This window comes from Acanthopagrus latus, chromosome 11, assembly GCF_904848185.1.
Source record: "Acanthopagrus latus isolate v.2019 chromosome 11, fAcaLat1.1, whole genome shotgun sequence".
Classification (NCBI taxonomy): Eukaryota; Metazoa; Chordata; class Actinopteri; order Spariformes; family Sparidae; genus Acanthopagrus; species Acanthopagrus latus.
This window is the reverse complement of record NC_051049.1, coordinates 27,988,767-28,012,594: the sequence shown is the minus strand read 5'-3', so window position 1 is coordinate 28,012,594 and position 23,828 is coordinate 27,988,767. Positions and strand designations below refer to the sequence as shown.

At 41.6% G+C, this 23,828-nt stretch overlaps 1 long non-coding RNA gene across 1 annotated transcript; it reads right to left on the bottom strand.

Moving 5' to 3' along the window:
* Window positions 1-7,121: 7,121 nt before the first annotated feature.
* On the bottom strand, window positions 7,122-23,479 carry LOC119029274. Its single transcript, XR_005077945.1, has 3 exons — window positions 23,359-23,479; window positions 22,764-22,937; window positions 7,122-7,193 (listed from the first exon to the last, which is right to left on the bottom strand). It is a non-coding gene; the product is annotated as an uncharacterized LOC119029274 (long non-coding RNA).
* Window positions 23,480-23,828: the final 349 nt, after the last annotated feature.

Sequence of the window (23,828 nt, the reverse complement as noted above, 5' to 3'; positions counted from 1 at the left end):
CTTTTGCTGTTAGATAAATATGTATTCAAAGTGTCGGGCTTAAAAGAACAAGCGACAGGAGCATAAACTTCTCCTTTCATACCCTGAGTTCAAAACACTGTTTACTGAGACAGTGAGGTAAGAGCCAAACAACCTCTGAGGAGCAGACGCAGACCTGTCAAGCTTATGTGTTTCAGTGTGTGTGTGTTTCTAAGGGATATGTATCTGAGGGCTTGTTTGGGTGATTTGTGCGTATGAATGTTGTACCACTAGCGCCGTTCAGGCAGTGAGCAGGGTCGAGGTTCATTTGGGTCACTGTGGTTCCATGAGGAAAACGGCGAACATCACTGACCTTTTGACTTTTACTCTTGCCACATGGCTGACCCCGACAGATGATTGACTATAGCCTGGGAGGTATCTGAGACGCCCATGAGCTTCAACAATGTAAACTGATGACCTCAACAACATCAGAATATTCACACCGAGCGAGAAGGATGGTGACACGACAGGGATTACGATTCTGCTTAATGACTTGCATTAAAGGCCAGAGTTCACTGGTGATGAAGTGTTTGAGTGAGGATGAGGATTAATGTGTTTGACATAAAAGTAGCCATCCAAAGGGAATTACAGTATGACAGACACCAAGATGCAACCAAACATACTATTTACAGCACGTTTATTGTATGGCTGTCAGGGCTGTAACTTTGAATATTTTCACTCTCGATTAATCAATCAGTTGTTTGGTCTAGAAAATGGTGTAAAGTTACCATTACTATTTCCCAAAGTCCATGATGATCATTTTTGTTAATTTCCAAATTGTACCTTAAAGCACTTTACTGGATGATATTCCTTTTTTCTTAATTCAAAACTCATTTCCCACAAGTATTGTGAAAATAAATCACTTCCAAGTAACTTTGCAGGATGTCGCCATATTTTTCAGGATTTTTAATTGTCCAGTATCCACAAAAATGTTTTGGTTTGGTTTGTGATATAAACTCAAACATGCAGCATTAACTACAAATGCTCAACTTAGAACAGTCATGAGCCATCTGTGTGGTATGAAAATCATTACAAAACAAAGGGCAGGTGAAGGGGGTGTGTGGTGCAGTGAAGTGTGTGTTACATGTTCATTCTGCGTGTCTGTGCACATTTGAGCAGCTGACAGAGTAAATGTACAAGTGTGAATGTTTGTGTTTGACAGCTCGCACATAGACAGACACACACACACACACACATACTCACCTGTGCCATTAACCCCCCCGCCCCTCCCTCTCCTATCAGAGGTTCATCGGAAGGAATGTGAGACAATCAGTGACGTCTCAGAAGGTTTCAGTCTCTCAGGACCGGACACGCCGTGTAAATACAGCAGGCAGGTTGGAGGGTTCATCGCTCCTGAATAAAAGACTGCTGCTGTAGATCACATCACTACTGAGGGAAATATTCACTGTGTACTGGTAAATGTGCAACTTTGACGAGAATAACAAACAGTATCATAAAGACACACAGACAGAGAGTGTCCAGAAACTTTTATTTTACAACACGCTCATCATTTGACTCAACAATGAGTCTTGCTTAGTGGCTTCCGACAATATTGCTCCGACTACTTCTCTAGGTCAGTTTTATATGCAAATTTCTAGTTAAACTTTCAAAACAAAGGTTGCTGATAAATGGCTCACAAATAATGACATATTATGACTTTTGGACTATTACTGACATCTGAAACTCTCATGGTACAATAAGTACTTGACTAGGTTTAAGAAAGTATCATGCTTTGGGTTGAAATTGACTAAGTTATTGAGACAAGTTCATATAGGGCACTTGCATAACTTATGTAACCTAATTTACATAAGCTACCTTACCTATGTAACATAACCTCAAAGCAAAAAAAAAAAAAAAAAAAATCATGACAAACTCAAACCCTGGTCACTGTGGGGAAAGTCCTGTATCTGACCACCCCAACACTGAATTTTCCCACTTTTAACTCCTGCAGTATTAGAGGAGTGCATCCAGAAATGCCACTAGAGGATTAACCGCAGTGTCATACTTGAAAGTGTACAAATAACATGTGAAAGGTGTCACTTGTAATAATATTGATCACTGCAGCTTTTATGAGCTCTTGTCATGAACTTATAAGATGCACATATTGACAAGTCTACTGGAAACCATGAGTATTTGTACAGTACCCAGCCCCAGGCAATTATGACAAAAAAGGGATTATAGTGGCAATGAGCTGCCTCAAGACATACAGTTTACTTATATTATAAAGGTTTAAATACACACTGCTTTGCAGTATCATATTTCTTCATATTTGCTACACAAGGTCAGAGATTTCAAGGAGGATTTCAGTTTGGAAGACAATTCAAATTCAGAAATTCACAATCCAAATATATATTTAAAAAGCAAACAAGATTTTTAACTGCTGTCACTACCATTTGGATTTTCATTTTGGGAATAACACTAGACAACAACTACATCTAGATTACGAGTGTTTACTCATGCTGTTGAGGGTTTGTTTATATCAGCGAGGCTTGTATACACAACTGTAAAACAGGCCAACGTATTGAATTATGATCAAATGAGAAACATGCAAAACTCTGATTTTCCATCAACAAGTAAAATTCTTCAATCATGTGAGTAAATAGAACTCAACTGAATGTGGTCTGAAAAACTCAAAAGTCGTGTCCTCTGAAACGATGGTCACTGGACAAATGATGTTATCTGTCTGACGTTTCTGGGTTACAGGGCACGGAGCGGTGACTTTCAGCAGTCATAGTCAGGTTTAAAGGTCCCAGTGATGCTTATCTGCTGTCATAATTACCATGACAGTAACACTGCTTTTCTAACTGCCTTGAAACAGACGGCTGACCCCTGACCAAAAGATGACCTCTGATGACCCCTGACTCATGGCTCATGTTATGCTCACGTCATCCTGCCTACTGCTCAGAATGAGCAGAACTGGAAAAGGAACATTATTAAGGGTAGGAAAAACAAAGAAAAGAGTGATACACAACTTTAAGATGGATGGAGGATAAGGAAAGTTCTGTGGCTCTTTTGGAGACAAACATATCAACATCCCGTACATTTTCTAAATCTGTTTTGTAGCAGTTGACATGGGAAATGGCAAGAAGCATCAGACAAACAGCTGTAAGTTAGCTGACAAAATTGTCAAGCCACTTCATGCCTTAGTTGGGTTTTTCTTACTTTCTTAATCTTACAAATTTGTTTCAATTTCACCAGAATTAAAGGAAGAGTTGTGTGGGGAGAGCCAATGAGAGAGTCGGGTTCAGGGCCAGAACGTCTGGAGGAATAAACACCAAGAAAAACACTGGATTCTGCTCTGATCCGGAGCTGGTTACCAGCGGGAGAGTTCAGAGATGACTTTTTAAGTTTTGGGTTTAAAAAGTGGATTTATCTTCACTCCTTTATCAACCTGACTGCAGCAGTGGTCCACGGAGGTGACTTCCAGTTTCAGGTACTGTTGTGTAATGTTGAATGGACTGTACTTTACTTCATGAGTGTTACGGAGTGGAGAGGGTAAAAATGAGAGAGAGAACTAGAGTGTGCAGTGAGTGCTGAGTTCATTGAGAGGCTCAACTGATTTCAAACACACAGACACACACACACCCTTGATCTGCACAGTTACTCACTAGCTTATGACTGATTTTCAGTTAAGCAATTTGGCTGTTTGGATCGAGTAACACAAATAACTCATGATCATGATCCCAAGTTTATCGATTGGGTAAAGTTGTATTCACATTACGCTCAGTTACTTATGTTTAGAGAGGAGAGAGCTAGCTCAGTCAGAGGTATGCTATTAAAGTTAAACTTTGGACACAACAATACTGAACTTATACAAGTATAAAAGGTAAACAAAGAAAAAAAACATACTGATGCAGTTGTACTTAGTTTTTGGGTCAACGTACTCCAAAAGTTCAGTTTCTACATTACTTTCTTAGCGTAAGTTCACAAGCTGAACACTGACTGTTAAGCTTTCTGAGAAATTGTGCATGTGCACAGGTAGGAGTGTCCATGTGTGCAAAGTGCAAATGAGAAGATAAGCGATCCAGTTGGAGGCTAAGCCAGAGCTCCATCCTGTGATGTAACAGCTAATGACAGTAAATGAGTTCTTTGCTCGGGCAGATCGGTGGCTCCCAGAGGAAAAGAGGCGGCGGTTCACTCTGAGTGCTGTGTTGTTATTTCTGAAGTGAATGGAGTTTGTTATCACAGCTTGGCCCCCCGCGCTCCCCCCTCCGCCACTCTGCAGAGCGACAGAGCAAAACCCCTGCTGCGTTTCTCATGCTACACACCACATGCCTGCACACACACATATAGCCACACTTACGTGAAGAATGAACGCATGCATGCACGTTTCTACTGCATCAAATGGAGACATGTAGAAGTGTAACTGAATGTTAAGAGTTTGAGGTTAGAGGAGCTCATGGCGTGCGACTTGCCTGCTACCGCCATGTCTCTGCTTACATGTTACTAATCTTATCTGCTTATCACGTCGGCAGACAACAAAACACACACACACACACACACACACACACACACACAAGCACAAAGATACACACACGTGCAGACACACTCTTTTTGGTATGTACCAAAGTAACCAGTATTTTGGCAGGTGTTTCCCAGATTCCTTAATCAGGTTATGATAATCTTCCCTTTGAGTACACAAACACACACACGCACACACACACACACACACACACACGCGCGCACACACACACACACACAGTCACACAAAAAAGAAAAAAATCAACTTTGAGTGTACTTATAAACATATTTCCATTTCAAACAACCTACCGTCCCTTTGCTGATAAACATTTTATAATCAAAACTGATTTCATAAAGTATATATAAAGAAGTCACACCCAATTTGATTTCATTTTTCATTTTACTAACTAATTTAAATAAATGAATAGTCTGAAAGAGCCCATTTCTCATAAACACTTTTACTTTCAATACTTTAGGAGACATATGCTGACAAAAGAATGTCATTGGACAGCTGTGAAACACACTCTGCCCTCTAAGAAAATAAAAACATCAACCAGCAGAGCAGGTGAGTGTTTGTTTCGTGCGTCACTCTGCAGCTTGGCTTGGCTCCTCGGAGCTGCAGCATCAGACGTGGGCCGTCAGCCGACAGGACGGAGGAATGTCTGGCTCGGCATACCAGCCTGAGCCTGCATACGTCAGGAGGCTGGAGCAACGGCTGGTGTTAATAATGATGTGCGTGCATGTGTGTGTGTGTGTGTGTGTTTGTGTGGGAACATGGCAACTGTAGTGTGGCCAGAGTCATGAAACACCAAAGTACATGATCAGAGGGAACACACTGTACAGGAGATCATAGAGACAGATTCTCTCAGCAGTTTGAGCTGCATCTGGGCTGGCCACAGTGTTAGTGCTGAGACCTTAAACCCTGATACAGGGTTTACCTCAGGAAAGCAGTAAGCTCCGCCTTTCCCAACTAGGTCTTCTTCTTCCAGATATTTTGATAACAGCATAGCGAACATATGGTGAGATCAATCACTGCTGAGCTGTATGAGACAGATCCATCTCATCTTGTCATCTTGTTTGTTGTCGCTCAATGTCTCATTCATTAAATATGTGACTCGTGGGATGAGATGTAGTAAGGTGGAGTAACTTCAATCAGATCAACAGCAGGAGAGCGCGACCACCTGCAGAGCCAGTTGGTGAATCATACTCTTACTGAAGTCAGTCGAAAGGAGTGCAAAAACGTGTTTTTAAATCCATGAGAGCCATCAATGCCATTCTTTGCGCTTCTTCCCATGAAACATACTCTCCAGTTTGGATATGATGCTATAGCAGTTATGCTAACCTCTGGAGGAGCCGCTGATCGATTCAACCTCTATGTGTTCGGCTACAATTTGAATCTTGGCAAGATGGATTTGTGATGATCATGTGATCTTGTGATGTGAATCCAGCTACCCTCTCTTGTTAATCCTCAGTTTGGATAAGAAAAAAAACTCCTCCTGACAGGGAATTCATTCTAACATGTTCTTTGAAACCCTGTGAGGTGTCATCATATGACTTGTAGCTAGGCCTGTAATTAATTAATTCAACACATGCATATTTTTACATCTCTAGAACTCCAGAACGGCTCTCTCTCTCTCTCTGTGGGAGCTTCAGCTGTGAATCGATCCTACACACTTGGAAGGGTGAGGAAATGGGAACCTAACCTGTAGCAGTTTGGTGTCAAAGAGTGCAATACCAAAGGTAGCACTGCCATGAGGGTTGGCATTGTTTTCTGATAAAGAAATTGATGACTTGACATTGGCATTCAGTCTCCAGCGACTAAACAACATACTGTGACATTCTGCAGGTCGAACAGGCTGATTGGTTGATCCAGCTTCTGGTTGGGAGGTGGTTTTGAAACAGAACTGAATGGCATATGTAGAAATTACGCTTAAAAATCTCCAAATGACATGCACCTAAGTACACACATAAAACGAATATCTCTCTCTGTGTCACATATAGAAGGAAACAATGTCCAGTTGTTCAGAATGAGCATTTCAGAAAGTTCTACAAACTGTTGAGGGAGTTACAAACAATTTTTGAGAATCGTTGAGACAAGTTGAGTTGTGTGTCAATAAAATGATTTCACCTTGTCTGTCACTACTTTGGAAGGGGCAATATGGTCAGAACTGATGTTTAAAATATTATCATCAGAGTGTGAAGAACCAGCAGTGTTGACATGATGTCAAAGGTGTCTATGTAATGTGTAGTAGAGATGTCTTCTTAAGTTAGTATGCTTACCAGCTAGCCCCAGCCTGCCCTGCATCGTAAAACCAAAAAACTCATGATGATATGATGTGATATGATATAATATAATATATATACAATAATATAATATACTATAATAAAATATAATACTGTGAATTTAAGTTTATCACTTTTTACTAAAATGAGACAAGCTTAATGTTTGTTAATGCCTCGTTAACTTATCATAAAACATACTCCAAACTCAACATTAACTTAATAATACTCACCAACACAGTCCTGGTTTGTCTTTCCACAATCGCCTCTGGTTTAAATAAATCCTTAATTCACAGAATGAGATGTCTCTTTCCTCAGCTGCTTTATGCCTCTCCTGTCCCCACCTGTTGGCCTTTTTGTTCCTAAATTCATAGTCCAGAGTGGCTGTAAATAACCTCCATATTGTATCCCATCTTCAAACTGGCAGCTAGTCGCTGAAACAAAGTGTATAGTGAGCAGCAGTTAGCCTCGACTTCTGGCCATTTTTTTTAATATAAATTGCAACGTTAAGGAATAATATGATTTGTAAGACTCACAGTTGTCATTCAGCCATTGTAACACAACAAGTTAGACATCGCTGACTTGTTGCTTTTGCCACAGAAATATTTAAGATTCCACATGCAGATAGAATTTTCTGCTGGATCAATCTTCCACAGAGCTCTTGAGTGAAAAGCTTGAGGATGCCCTTTGGGGAAATTTTAGTGCAAATACCTGCAGGATTAGCACATGCTCTGTGAGCTCTGATGCAGGACACGATGATGTGGGGTATGCACCTGGCCTAGAACATGTGGATCAGCCCAGGATGATTACAAATGGGAGGCAGACTCAGGTGAGTTTGGAGGGTCTGTCAGTCACATTGCTGCTCCCCCAGATTTACAGATTTTCAGATTTACTTCCATGTTTGGGTTTAAACCAAAGCTCCTGTTCTGAGATCGGTTCTATGTAAACATGCAGCCACATATTCTACACACTTCTATGAGTCTGTGTGTGTGTGTGTGTGTGTGTGTGGTATGTGTGCGCCCACAGACACACAAGCATGCACAAACACATGCACAGATTATCTTGGATGTTTACAGAACGCTTGGAGCACAGATCAGATAAGACTTATCTGATCCGAGAGTACAGCTCATTAAATCAAGTGTAAGAAATTCTCACGCACCTGTGTGCTGAGAACAGAATGTGTGTGTGTGTTTTAACATACTCTTCTATCTTATGCAGATGACTTTGCGAGTCTGTTTTGTGCTCTTACATCAGCGCATTCCTTCACCAACGCAGCATTCCTTTAGTTCATACATGTTTGTCGCTTACCAGGTTGACTCACACAAACATTAACAGGATACATGGAAAACACTGGCAGCCGTGTTGAAGTGACAAAAGGATGATAAGATAATGGTGGCATGCTTTGAGGTCACTGCCCATCTGGCTGCACCTGTGAGTTAATCTCGTGTTTATTTCTTGGATTGAACTGCTAATATTAACTGTTTTTTCATGTAAGTGTATTTCTTGTAAAGCTGTCTGACGGAAACATCAAAATAAATTGAAGCATGACGAAGATCACGACTTAGATTATTTGTGAGATCCAAGACATACACAGACTTGAGAGATTTGTTGCATAAAGCTGTCGAGTTTTTTACGCTGCTGTTTCCCATGCTCATTCTCTATTGTGGAGAGCATTGTGCTGCTTAAACAGAGCTGACAGCAAGACGTTTTTCATATATTATATATATATATATATATATATATATATATTTAAGTGTATGCTAAATTATCACTTTAATAATTTTGGCAAACACTTAACTGACACACTTTTGGATTCTTTGCCCAAAAAAAAAAAAAAAAGTCACACTTCTAATCAATTCTGGGCAATTTCTGGCAGAAAAAGAATAAAGTATGTAAGTAAGAATAAAATCTGTTTTTTATTAGCGTACAATCACCTGAAACTAAGAACTGTTGTGTTTCAGCTACCTAAAAATTACCCTATTATGTCCACAGATTATGTCCCTCTACCTTGGAGTTATGTTGCATCCATGGAACTAACAAGTGAAAATCTGCATACAGCGGCAGTCAGTGTAGAAGTAACTAGGTATTCTATGCTGTGCAACCTATAAGGTAAGCGTGCTAGAGACTCCAATCAGCCAAGTCTGCTAACCCTTCAATTCCACCAGATACGTGTCTGGTCCGGCTCCACTCCTTCACGGCTTCGCCACGGCAGCAGAGCTGAGGTTTCACTCTAGTCTATGTGTTAAAGGGATAGTTTGTGTCTTTTTAAGTGGGGTCATATAAAGTACATATCTATAGTCGATCTGTTCCCTACCGTAATATCGATTCATGCACGCAACTCTGTTTACTTTTGATCAAAGCGAAAATTAAAAATTTCAGACACAGACCTTAGAACCTCCGTATCCCTACGCATTAGCGCAACGGCGAGTGAGTCTGCCCTTATTGTTACCTTGGAAACACAGCTCGTACTTGCACTAGCTTTAGGCTAAAACCTGCATTTTATTTTTGTGTAAAGATTACAGTTCATTGTCTATCATTGATATTAAAAGGTTATTAAAAACTGACTTGGAAAAATAATGGTAATTTGTGGATATTGCCTACTTAAAGTCTGCCCATTGAACAACTTGTGGCTCTCTTGACCATTATTAAAACAAAAATGTTAACATTATCATTTAACATCATGGTCTTTTTTCATTTGTGTACAAACATTATTTATTCCAGAGCAAAAATGTATCATTTGCTTTGTGAAAAATTACTCATTTTCACTTTTTCCAGTTTTTTGCCCCCTGAATTTATTGGAAACCATATATCAGAGATGCAAAACAAAGCAGCTTGATAGACCAGCCTCCCATGTTGTGACAGTGGTATTTACATGTTCATCATGTTGAAATGATTTACCATGGCAAACAAAGGTATAATAAATCAAGAGTTAATCAATAAAGAACAATACATACAGATGTTTTTAAAAAACTAAATCCAGTGTCGGAAGCCCGCTCTGCACCGATGGGGGTCATTGGGTAAATCCTCATGTAGTTCTCATGTTTACAAAAGATGCACAGACAGAATAAGAAATTAGATGTAATGATTAGATATGCATGAATGTCTAAAATATTTAATGATTCTATAAAAGCATACCATAAGCACCTAATAGCAGTCGCACTCCTGTTTCAGTTGCTTGTTCAAAAGGTAAAACATTAAAAGGCCAACAAAGAGCACAATCTGCACATGATGTTTTTGTCATTGCAAAACTTCATTTGAAGATCAAAAGACCAAAAATCTAATTTGTGTTTTCTTTGAAGAGTTAAGACCTCTCAGAGAGTTTGATGTTCTGTTAAAAGACACACACACACACACACACACGTTCGGAAAGGTAGTAAACAGCTTCTTTAAAGCTTAGTGACACTATCTGATTGATTGTTTTGTGGACTGTTGTCATGTTATCCTCTTCACTGTACTATAGCAGTTTGGCTCAGTCAGATCAGATCTGCAGCCCCGCCTCCATGACATCACCCACCTCGCTGAGCGTGCTAACACTCTGAACACACAGAAGATGCCCGCATATGTTGGCACGTTATTGTCGCATGCGTGATAGTGTGGTTACAGCAGAAACAGTGCGGAGATGAGGTGACTGATAGGCAGCAGCCAGACACTGATGGAGCTGCTCCACTGACTGTGCAGAGGAGGTGAGAATGAGAAATGTGACAAGATTGTGAGACGACTCTGTTCCTGACCCCTGCTAAAGCACAAGGCTCTGAAGAAAACATACGAGCCACATTTAATGCACAGTCATGTTTCTCTGACAATGAATTCCCATGACTTTGGCGATCCCCTGATTTCCTTTTTGTCTCTATAATAGATTTGTAATTTCAGTTTTGAGTGAAATTCCTTGCCAACTCTTGGATGGATTGCTGTGATCTGTTCCAGATATTTACGTTCCCAGTGGTGATACTCAGATATTTTCCTCTTGATTGCCATTATCAGCTCATACTTCAATTTGCACTCATACTCCACACTTTGATTCAAGACCAAAAACCTGCAGAACTAGTGACATTCCCATCAGCCTCAGCTGTACTGCAAATATTAGTGTGCTTACCTGCATGTTAGCATTGTCGCAGTGAGTGCGATGACGGGACATTTTGGAACATTGTTAGTGGCAACGCAGCCAGATGTTTTTCACAAGACATCAGCCAGGTGTCCCCAATTCTAACCAGACCATAACCAGTCCAGTGTTGTCAGAAAATCAAATTCTAAATTATACCTAGAAGAACATGGAGTTCCAACATATATGTGGTTTGCAACACTGTCAACTTTCATTCTCGCAATTGGGTTATGGCCTCACAGAGCTGCCAGCGCATCCATCTGTAGAGATGTTTAATGTTTAAATGAGGACACTCCGAGGTTACAGTAACTATTGTTGTCTAAATTAATATCAACATTGCCCGAGGCACTCCAGAGAGGAATTCTGAGCAGTGACAATTTATCCTCGGTGCCACACCTCGTATTCATGACAACAGTAGCACTATAAATAAACTCTTCATTGTCACAGAGGCCCAGCACTTCAAGACATCAGCCAAAGTTTCCATAGAAAAATAAAGCTGTAGGGTTTGTCGCACCATCAATTAGACTTTTTCTGACATCACAGACTGCATACCTGCGCAAAAATCTGAAAGACTGAGACGTAAATCACCTGGCAAACACACACACACACACACACACACACAATAAACCATCACAGGTGCTACAAGGGAGAATAGGAGGGAGTGAACGAGGAGGGGGGCTTTAGGCTAAAACCATAATTATGGGCTTCGTGTTATTTTTAGAGCTGTAGTCAGAGTGCTAGCATGTTCAACAAAAACAATAACAGAAACTTCTGCAGTGCTTAAGCCACAGACAAACATGTCCTCCTTAGCTTCTATCCAAACCCATATGAGTAATGTCAGACCTGATTCATCAGCCCAGCATTACAGGCTCAGCCTAAGAACCAAACCCAGGACTGAATAAAGGCCAGGAAATCAAAATTAGCTTTGCTGGTGAGCGTGGAGGGAACCCCCTGTATCTGGTGATCCCTGCGCTATTGATATCTGTCAAAACAACATTTCAGAAGAACCAGTTTTTTAATAGCACCTACACACACACACACACACACACACACAAGCAGGCCTCAAGTCCTCGATATACACGCGATGGCATACTCTCAACAATGACTCACAGCTATTACCTGCCACCATTAAGCATTGTGAAACACTAGCTGGGTTACCCTCAGAGTCACAATCTGTCAGTCACTGTTTCCTCATATTTCAGGCTAATCCTTTTTTCAGACAAACACAGGTGAGCAGCAAATAACACGAGTGTGTTTGGACATGTTGAATGAATGACCAGGCTGCATGTGGCAGGCGAGCTGTCACGCTCACTGTACATAAACTGTACAAACCTGGGCGAGTACATAAACCCCTCACAATAACACTGGCCAATATGATAAGATACAAGATAGGTGCGTTACAGCAGGTGATGGGACAGTAGAGCTCCCGGGTCAATGTCATTCCCATTCTAGTTACGTAAAATGCTATCTAAACATTGCACAAAGCAGATAGGCGTCTGGTATTGTCAGTGTAATCCCTCACCTGTGTCGAAGACGAGGAATACACTCGTCACATGACGTGTGTGTGTAGGTGTGAGGAATGTATTTTTCCATCTAGTAAATGGTGAGCCGTTATGGTGTGGCCCTGTGCTCAGAGGCCTGTGTCTGAGCAGTCTCAGCTCACATTATAAACTATAAAGTGTAAACATGCACAGGAGCACAGGCCTACAGTTACAGTGAGGCAGCAGGGACTGAGCAGTGAGCTGTCTGCGACACAACACAATATGTTGAAACTTTACCTTCATTAGGTTCAGTTTTGAATTATCTGTTGTGGCAATGGTGTGTTTATGGTCTTGTAATGTTTAGGCACAACAACCACTTAGTTAGGGTGAGGAAAAGATCATGTTTTGGTGTAAAAAGACTAGTCGCCCCAAACATGACTGAATATGTTCTGATATTTCATTACAAAATACCCAGTGGTTTTACCGCTGTCCCCTCCTTCACCTGCTATGAAAGCCAGCTCATATACATAATCTGTATATGAGACGTATTGTGAAATGTTGATGCAATACATATAAAACAAATTTGAACACGTCCTTGCATCGCAGAAACGTGCACAATATCATCATCTTATTCTGGTGACTAGTTTTCTAGTGGTTACCAGTTTACCAGGTTACCAGTTCAGTCATTGTCTCCACACAACCATGCTGATGGAGAGTCAGGTAATGTTTCGTAATCCACCAAACATCTCTCAAGCTTCACAGAAAAACAGCATTGCAGCATTCTCCTAAACACCTAAGGCTGACTAGCTTCCAGAAATAAATGAGAAATCATAAAATTACTTCATACTGCTCCATCTGACCCAGTCTCCAGGATCCCCGAAATCCCATTCACTGTATACACGTTTTTTTTTTGTTTTTGTTTTTGTTTTTTTAGCCAAATTCTTCACTGCTAAGCTAAAAGTGTTAGCACACACCCTTTCTGAAGTGGGTTTACAATTTTGTTTCTAAGCACACAAAAAGCTTTTTGTGTACCAATACACCCACCCCTATCCTGCGAGGACCGGACAGTTGTCAGCCTCTGATTGGTTCTGACAAATTTTCTTACCACGTCTTAACTCTTACAGGCTAGACACACTTAATGCGTGTGCAGTGCTGCTGCGTTACGTTACCTCTCGTTTTTCATTTCGGTTTCAAAGTTAACAGGTTAGACCGCTCACACTGGATGCCTGAGATGCGCATCCCACGCACGCGTCAATTGTGGATGTGCTTTGCGTGATCTAGATATATGAAGTCTCGCCAATTTCTACAACGCCACACGGTTCTCTGCATAAAATCACCTGAAAAGGATCTGTAAACAGTCGTATGACCATCTCAACGGCATTTTACTACAGTGTTAATGTCTGCATGTGTAGAAGAGAATACACGCAACAAGTGAGGGGCAGTTTCCTTTTCTACCGTGCATCTTTCTTTCACTTTCTCTCCCTCTTGTTCCCCCTTCGGCTTTCTCGCTCTTTCAGCACGGTAAAGAAAAATTGTCATCATATTTATTGATAGTTATCAAAGTCAAACTCCACATAAACAGATTGGTCAGGCGGGAGCAACGCAGCTGCCATGCAGCGTATGTGAACACAAACACACAAGTGAGCCACATCAGCTCGGTAACACAGCGGCCAGCGCACAGGCACACAGTGTGTCCAGGCTGTAGCCATCTATGAACAGCAACAGCAGCCAATAAGACGGACAATAACTGGCTGACTTCCAGAATAATTTTGAAAGTGATTTAAAGTGTTGTTGTTTTCTGGTAATTAAACTCCAAGCCTCTATATGTGGCCTAACCTCTGATCCTAACCCAAGAGGCGTAGAAATCTGTGGTTCCTTGGAACAGGTTCTCTAGACACAACACAACCTGTAATCTACAATCAACTGTAATAATAACAAGAGGAGCTGTGAGATGCTTCAAATTCTTATGATCCTTTTGAAAACATCCATCGCTCTTTGTGTCTTCTGGCTTTGAATGTCCACTGTCAGAGTTGAAAAACTCTTAACTGCATTTTGCATGCCTCTAATATCACGGTGGGTCCCCAAAAAAAACTTCACGAATATTTTTGTAGACACGATGACTCAGCAGAAGTTCAGACTCTTGCTAAGAGACAGAGGGAGCTCCTGAAATAAGAAGATCCAGGTTTGTGATTGCAGCAGCAGGCCTCTCAAGCGGCACTCAGCTCCCTCTCTCACACATGGACCACCTGGGTGATCTGTTTATGGAAGCCATCCCGGCTCCTGGCCCTGAGCACATTCGAGCTATTCATCCCCCTTTTGTTTAAAGAAAGACCATTTATAAAGTCTACTGCATGAGCAGTATGCAGATTAGAAACAGAGTGACTCGTCCAATCAGTCCAATGTTTTCAATCTGTATATAAGGCTGCTTGGCCCTATAACATAACCACCAGGATATTAAAGGCTTATTTCACTGTTTCGCATTAACATTTCTCCTTTGGTGGATTACATGTAAGAGAAATATCCTAAATCCTAAATGAAAGATGTTCTCATACTCCCAGAAGAACATCATGTAAACTTTGATTTATATAAAAAAAAAAGGAGGAGGAGCAGCAGGTATTATGTGTGTGTTTCGTGCGAGGCCAAAGTGTTTCCACAGGTTAATTTGAAGGGAGCAGCTCCCGCTGTTATCACGCACTGCGGAGCACTTTGTTTTGCCCCTGCCGTGAAAAGTGTTTTTGAGCTAACCCAAACACAGTCTATAGTAACAGTGATATTATCTACCTGAGCACGCGGGGCCCACCTGCGGGGCTCTGACACAGAGAGGGAGATGTTTTACCTCGTCTGCACGAATGGGCCCGGAGCAGAGGAGGGAGGAGGGAGGCGGGGGGCGTGTGGGAAGGAACACACGGAGGAGGAGGGGGGGGGGACGGAGATTTTTACAAGCTAACACGCATGATGCTGTTTGGGCAGGTTGAGCCTGCAGACTCGCTGACTTTTCATCAGCTAGTTTTTCTTCGCTTTAACGGCCACACTGTAATTAATCAGATGTCTGGGTTGGATAGGCACGCAAAGGGCTGGGTTCAAGACCTTTTGTTTGGATAGATGCCTGGTCAGGTGTGTAGCTGTATAAATAGTTACCGCCTGTTTTCTCACAACGCCTTTCAGAGAAAGTTCAATTAGAGTGGTGTGGCAGCAACACATCTCCTGACATGAACCAGCCTAACAGTGCAGCAATTATGACTTTCTTCTATTTTAGCATAATTGGAAATCATTAGACTCGAGAGAGGCAGAGGAGTGCACAACTCACTGACACATGATTCTATTTATACCTCTTGTAACCCCTCAGTGAACTTTTAGTGCTCTCATCTCAGCACTGAAAGTGTAACCGACAGTTTCTTCCTGCGAGACATTGAATGAAGCACACTGAAGGTCATTTGACTGAAAAGCTTTGGGACACAATCACAACACTGCGTTCACTAATCCTGTATTAGTAATCCTGTTGTCATGACCGCCCACCAAGCAGGTGCCATACACCTGGCTGCCCCAATGGCCAAACCTGTTTCTCCAGCATGTAGGGGGGGGTTAACAAATCTTACAGTGCACGTACATTCAAAGACTGGATATCCAGCATTTCCAAATTAAACAGAAGAGCTGGGGATTGTGCCAAAGATCACACCAAAAACTTCAAAACAGCTAAACATCGGCTGCTGACATGTGAGTGGCATTCGTCCTAACTGATAATAAGGTTTAAGCTGATGGATAAGACGGGTGTTATTGTTTATTTTTATTCCACTCAACTATCTCCTGAAAGAAAATAGTGTAAATGTAACTAATTTCTAATGATTCACAGGCTGATATAGCTATCTCACCAGGTCCAGGTGTGTGGATACAACCCAGAAACTGCAACAATAATGCAACTGCATCAGCTCCATCACACTGAAGTGCTAGAAATTGGAAATAGTAGTAGAGTTGGTTTTTTTTGTTGTTTTTTTTTTAGTTTTCTGTCAGCGAGAGGGGATGTTTCCGATGGGTTGATGACAATGGGGTGACAATGGGGTGCTTGTTTTGTCACTGTTGAGCAAGGACAGCAAAGAGTGGTCATTTTTGTTGAGCGGTAGTCGGGCTATGATGAAAAAACAAAAGGTTGAAGGTGCAATCCTGGGCACCTAACCCCTAACCTATAAGATTGCTGCAATTTCCGTCACACATCTCCTGAACATGTTTGACTACGTGCATCAATATTGACACAGCTTTGCTAGTTTTTGACAAGCTGTGAGGAAAAAATTACATCAGTGATGATTGTAATAGAGACATATTTCTTCCAAATGCACTGAGGAACAACACACAACTACACACTTTAAGTTACATACATAAGGGATTGCTTATATCACCAGACCTGCCTTGGTTGGTCTTTCTCATATGTACTGTGGGTCTGTTGAAGACTGTCTATTATGCAACAATGACGGGCATGTTCTACTGCGCAACATTTTATATTATCTGATACCTTTTACACCAGGTTTGCTGTGCAGTCAGGCAGCTGCTGTTTGCTCTGGTGGATCAATGCAGGAACGGAGGCAGGATGCATTATAACCCTGCAGCCAGCTGGAGGAGATTAGGCCTTTTTTTCCCCAATCAAACTTCCGATGCTTAATGATATTCATTTAGGAATTATCACCAAATCAATATCTAATGGCCCTTACTACAAACAGTAGTAAACAGTAACATCTGCCCAGCAGCAAAGGTTTCTAATTATCCCTGCAGTGAGTCATGTAAAGTCCACAGAGATAAGAGAAAAATGTTCTTACTAATAAAACAAAAACATTTATCTTTACATTTGGTATTTTCTTTGCAAAGAAATTTCTCTACTTTGGGGTCGGGGCCGGGGAGATTTTAAGACAGGCATACTGATGATATTTAATAGATATGATTTGGTGGGATTTTGGTTCATTACAGCCTATTTAAAACTGCCTCTCTACATACACAGCAGAGCTACAACAATGAAATGATTAGAGAACATGATTTATCAACTGTTAAATTCATAGTTTCAATGATTTTTCAGGCAAACTGTCAAATATTTGCTATTCCAGCTCTTTGAATGTGAGAATTTGCTGCTTTTCTTTGTCATTAATGGCAGTAAATAATGGGTCTTTTGGTCTTTGGACTGTTGGCTGCATAAAAGAGGCAATTTGAAGATGTCACTCTGGGTTTTGAGAATTTAGATATTTTTTAGATTTTTCATTTAGAGTTGTCCCGATTCTGACACCAATATTGGAACGGCCACCGATACTGCCAAAAAATGCAGGTATCATATCACAGAGTACGTGAGTCTGTCTATATACCATTCCAATAACGTAATTTAGAAACTAGACCCTGCTACTTTCCAGTTAGATAACATTACACGCTGGAAATCAATTCTTCTTCACTGCTCTTAAACGCAGGAAGTTGTGTGGTGCTGCCCCTGGCATCTACTGCTCTTAGAGAAGAAATAATAAGTCGATTTCATGTGAGTCAGATGAAACCAGCAGCATGTCAGCAATCTGGCAATGTTTTACTCTGGATAGCCCCACCAGTAAATGGCGACATGTTCAGTATGTAGGCAGTAATTTAGAGGGGTGGCACTAGTGTTGCCAGTTATAACACGAGAAACCTCCCTAAGCATTTGAAGACACATTATGCGAAAGAGCATGACGAAACTGCTCTCCCAAAACTTTACGACACAGTGAGGGAACACATTTCCTTTAGGCAATTAATTATTTCTAGGTTTATTTGTTGCACTAATGTTTTAAACTGTTCCATTTAAAAAGTAGCTGCACTTTTTTAAAGGAATTGTTATTTACTCCTAGATTTCTTTATTTGGTCTTTGTTATGACTGCCTGTAAAAAGTAGTTGATAAAAGAATGTTGTATGGCAATCATATTCTGCAAGGTCTTGTCTGAGCCAGGCCAAACAACAATCGTAGCACTCATTTTACATCCATACAGGGTTAGTTGTATATATAGCCAAATTAAAAGAAACAAAGATCTTCCTCTTCTTTTTTTTGTTAACACCCACTGGTATTGTGTTGACACTCAGCACTGGCCACTACCCAAAGCCCAGGTATCAGAGTCTATATCAGGAAGGAGAAACTATTGGAACATCTCTAATTTTATTGAAATAAAATTAGTTAGTTAAAAATCAGTTAATTAGTTAAATAATTAACTGATGTTCGATGATGAAAACAATCTATAACTGCCCGCATAACAGCGAGGTGCAATAATGAACAATTTCATCAAATTTGTGTGACAAGTTCCAGATTTCTAAAATTGAGTTACAGACCAGAAAAGTTTGAGAGGTACACATTTACACATTCAATATTTTGTATTAGCAGCATAAGCCACACTTGGTCTACCTAAGGGAATGCAATTTGACTTAAATGTTGAAATGATCGATGTGCCTTCTTCATAAATCATTTGCTTTGAGCCCATCTCCATCTCTCTCTCTCTGGCTTGTTTTCTCTGTGTTTGCTGCCTACAAGCTGAGACAGCCGCTAACTATACCATGTAACTTGAGAGCTGCTAAGCAGCGACCTAATTAAGTGCCTGCTAATGGTGAAATTATGATCGCGACAGCCGCCGCGGCTCATCACCAGTCAAAAGCATCCCGCTTTCAACAGTGAACAAAAGACATCTACGACTTTACTTTTTAACAATTACAATCCTACAATCCTGTAATATGGCTTCGCTGCAGGCGCTGTCGTCGCTGTAGCCATTTTTTTAAAAAAATTCAGAGCTAAGCGCCTCTGCCTGACTCTGCTTCTTCCGCTACGTAGACAAGATGGTAGACGCCGATCGATATCAGAACACCCTAAGTACTCAAACTAAGCATAGTAAATACAGGAAGTATGGATATCAGAGCACGGCACTGTTGTTCTGCAGCTAGCTAAGCAGCAGTGGCAGTGACATACTGTCCAGCTGCTGCCCATGTACCACTGAGCACGAAGCCACTGAGCCAAGGAGCGGTGCCACAGAGGCTGTTAGCAGGAAGCACACAGCTACAGCAGTAATGAGTAATGGTTTGTTTTAATAAGACTGTATTCTTATTTATTTTTGGCAGTGCACATTTGGTAAGACTGTGGAAAAATAAAGAGCAGGACAAATTTTTAAGGTCAAGCCCAGCAACACAAAATCTTAAATTTCCCATGTTGCAACTCTTAATAGCCTCTTTAATGAGACCCTCCCCGTCATGTACATACAAACATCTTTCTTTAATCCACTGTAATGTCACTTTGAATATAGTTCAGGCTTTTGCATGAAAACACAACGTCTGCCTTTTCTGGTGTTAGAAAACCTTACAAACCTCCTTCCTAGCAAACTAAATTTAGATTAAAACATTTATGTTGTCATATTAAAAAGATTAAAAAGCACAGGGCATGGGCCTTTTTAAAACTGTTATTTGTGGCTATACATACTGGTGGGAAAAAGGGGATCTAAATATAATCCACGGACTAATGTTATCAATCATCAAGGTGTTTGTTGGGTTTGTCTGTGGTATGATTCCTTGGTAACTGCTCCAATCAGTACTATGTTTGCAGTTAAAGGCCCCGAGCTAGATGTTCCACCTCTCAATCAAAGAAATAAGAGGGGCGGTTACGGTTCAGACGGTGCAAAAATAGCGCTATGGAGCCCCGCGGTAGGTTGAGAGGCAGGCGAAGCATCTCGTGCAAACCACTATGCGTGAGTAGAGTGTTTGGATCCTATTTCAAGTTTAGACAGAAAAGGGCTGAACGGCTGCCAGGTAAACAGTGCAGCGCAGGTACTGATTTGGCCCTGTGTTTATGATTACACAAAAACAGCCTACAGCGCTGCTGAATAGAGGTAGGCCCTATCAGCTGCAGCGATAAAGCGAGGTGTCTATGGCTAAGATCAATCATTGCTTCTTTTACTTCTTCATCCCCCCCCCCACACACACACACCTAATCTCCCTCCACGCCTCCCAGCTCGGCATGCGAGGGGACTCTAGCGTGTGAAGAGTTGAAATGGACGATAGCAGCAGATAGGGCAGGTATCAGGCCTGTGTTTCCCACATGGCAGCAGTTCACTGACAGACATGCACTAACAGTAACATTTTACAGGAATAGTGCACTCAGGTCTTCTTCAACCTTGATTAGGTTATGTTTTGAGTTCCTGTAGACTGTAGACCCTCATCTGATCTCAGGTTTTAGAAGATCTGTTCAAAGGCACCAGAGCCGTATGGGGTGATGGTGCAGACTGTAACTGTGCAACATCAAGGGGAAAAGAAGACACCAATTTGTGCACATGGAAAATGCACAGTAGAAAACTGCCCACTTTTGGTTCAGGATTTCAGTTTTATCTCATGACAACACTGTGCTAATTCTCTGATTAGGCTTAGATACAAAAACCAATTGGTTAGGGTTCAGAAAATATCTTTTTTTTTGGCTTAAACTGCCACAAACACACCTGGAGATTTTCTGTTTTTACATAAATAATATCTGGTTCTTGTCCTCACAAACATGGCTGGTTATTGTCCCAAGTTTGTCTTCAGAAAACCCAGCGGTTTCTCACTAATATTGAAAGGTTTTCTCGAACCTTAGTCACTCGCCAGCTTTCTCGTCTGTTACTCCACAACCAAATCCTCCATCTCCCAAATGAAAGTCTGATAGTAAACATATTAAGCGAACTTGATATGGTGCATTTGTTTTAGAGATGTCAGTATGGTATGAAGCCTGTGACACATACAAAATTAAACATATTAGTGGTTTGCTAAAATGTTAACTGACATCATTTTTGTGGTATATGACCCACCAGACGCAGTGCTTTGATCAACCTGAGGGAAACTTAGTTAGACCTGAGGGAACTTGGGGCCCAGGGGCTCACTTGCGGCCCAACGATGTGGATAAATAGACAAACCAATAGGCTTATCAAGTTTACATTTAGGCAGACTTGGAGGTCCAAAGCTCACCAGAAGACCGGAGAAGCTCTTTTTCAGACCAGTGGGCCAACTGGTGCTGCATCTAAGCCGACCAGAAGGGGAGTTGGTGATGATGGGAGAATGTGGACTCATCAGAATGCCATTCATATCAAGCAAACAAAACTTGGGCTGCTCTTGGATTGACTAAGGGCGGACTTAGGCCAACCAGAATTGCACTTGAGCTCACCAGATGGGCTTTTGGAATGAAGGCAGGGACCCATGGGCTGACAAGAGGGTCATGTAGATCATCCCAAAGGACATTTGGGGTCAAGTGGGTCATGTTGGGATGAAATCAGTATGATGGCTGACTAGAGGGTTACACCAAAGGGGTGGTTTGACTCATCATAGGGCCTCCTGGGTTTATCTCTGGTTGGTGTAAACGGGGGAGTTTACACCAACCAGTCCTCCACTCGAGGACTTGAAATGCATTTGAAAACAAGATTTTGCACTTGTAAGAGGATGACATTTTGGCAACCCACATGTTGCAAAAAAAAAGAAGAGTGGATAGAAAGATCCCCCCTCCCTTCTCTTTTTCGCAAGCTACTGGTTGGAATTGAACAAATAAACTGCATGTATCAAGGATATTGGTCGCAGGGGGGACCTTGAATGACATCACTATCTTTGCATGTGATTCAGGTCCTAGCAGTACCAGGCTGCCTTTCACCCGCGCTTCACCTGTACTTCACCTCTCTCCTTAATTACTTTAATTACACCCTTGTTGGCTCCGTTTATTTATATGTATCTATTTTTTTTTTCTCCCTGTTGGTCTGGCAGGGTGTGAGCACCTCACGTAAGAATGCAGAAGAACCCAAAATAGCAACATGCGGCTGCCAAGTGACTGCAGGATATGCTGTCTTTTTTATCAGATTTCATTTATTAATCGCTGACACAGAAGCAGCAGAGATTTACGCTCATAAAACCGCACTTATGAAAACTTTGTGAGTCACTGCATGTACTGTATTTAATGTGCGTGTGTGTATCAGGTATCCAATGCTTCACGCAAGCAGCTGCTTAATAGTGCGCTCGATACAGAAAGTTCTTGTGTTATGTATCACAACAACTTCGTGGGAACTTTTTGTTTGTTACTGTAAAGTGTTCAGGTGTGCCTCTGATTATATGGACTGGGCGCCCCCCCACCATTTATCTTCCAAAGCACAAAGGTATGATTCTACAGAGGCACAACAAAGCAGCCAACAAACGTTTAGAGGGCCTCATTGTCGGTTAATTACAGTAATCACCGTTCGAAGAATAAACTAGATGGAATGTATGTGTCTTGCTCCTCTATTTCGATGAAGCACATGCGTAATCTCACACACTTTCACACAGCTGCAGACAGACATACACCCCCATACACAAACTCCTCCATCGGTGCCTACTGTGTTGAGTGCAGGAATGAGTGGAATTGATGTGGAATGTCTGATTTTCGGCTTGGCTGTGAAGTAGACACACTGCCGTACCTGCCTGTGCGGCCAAGCGAAGCATGTCGACTATCAGCGGCCTCTGTCAGACTGAATCTGCTGCAGGGAATCTTGGGAATCTCAGCAACGCAGCGCCTCTTGTTGCCGTTCCTCCCTGCCCTGCTCGCCCACAGCCCGTACTTTGTTTATACAAAGACATGGGGGCTGGACACCCTTCACTCACAGAGAAGAAAGAAAACAAAGATGAAATACAGGTAAGAAGTCAACCAGAGACATGCAGACAAGGGTTAGCGTGTGAGCACAGGACCGCCGCAGAGGTGGGGCTATTTTTGGAACTGCAGAGGATTCCTCCGATGAATTTACATTACTGGAATACCACTCATGTCAGCACTTAAAAGAGATTTCTCCTCCTGCTTAAAGGAACCACTTCAATTTCAATAGGTGAGCTACAACAACAAGGTGCCAAATTTAGAGGAGACACGCTAACAAGTTATATAAGCATGATGCGTTTCTCTTGTTGTACAGCAGAGAAGAGTTTAGTCTTGTGACCTCAGTGACCTTACAATTAAAACAATTAGATTCCACTGAACATATCATTTTCCAGCAGAACCTGAAGCTAAAAGATGATCCTGACCTTCTCAATTGCTCTGAAATGAGCCGTAATCCAGATATCCGGAGGGAAATGATAATACGATACTTCATTGATCCCTGTGGGGAAATTGTCTTTCCACTTCTGATTTCAAATTGCCATGTGGAGGATAAAAACTGAAAACAGGTGTGCTGCCTTTCACACCAAATCACTGCGACACAGGTGTGTGTAGCCGTCTTGGCAGAGTACCTGAAATCAAATACGGCCTCATCTCAGCTGTGCAAAGAAAAAAAATACACACAGGCACACCTACCACCAGGCTGGTGGTGTAAAATCCTCTCGGAGTGTTGTACGGTGGCGGTGATAATGATAGCAGGCACGCCGCTGCTTTCCGCAGCTCTGGTTTTAGGCTCACAGCGGTTGGCCGACTGAGTTTCAACAAAAACATTTTGGTTTCAACTCTCCAGCTGTTGCAGCAAAGTCCCAGTGAGAGGAGGAAGCAGTTTCCAAATTCT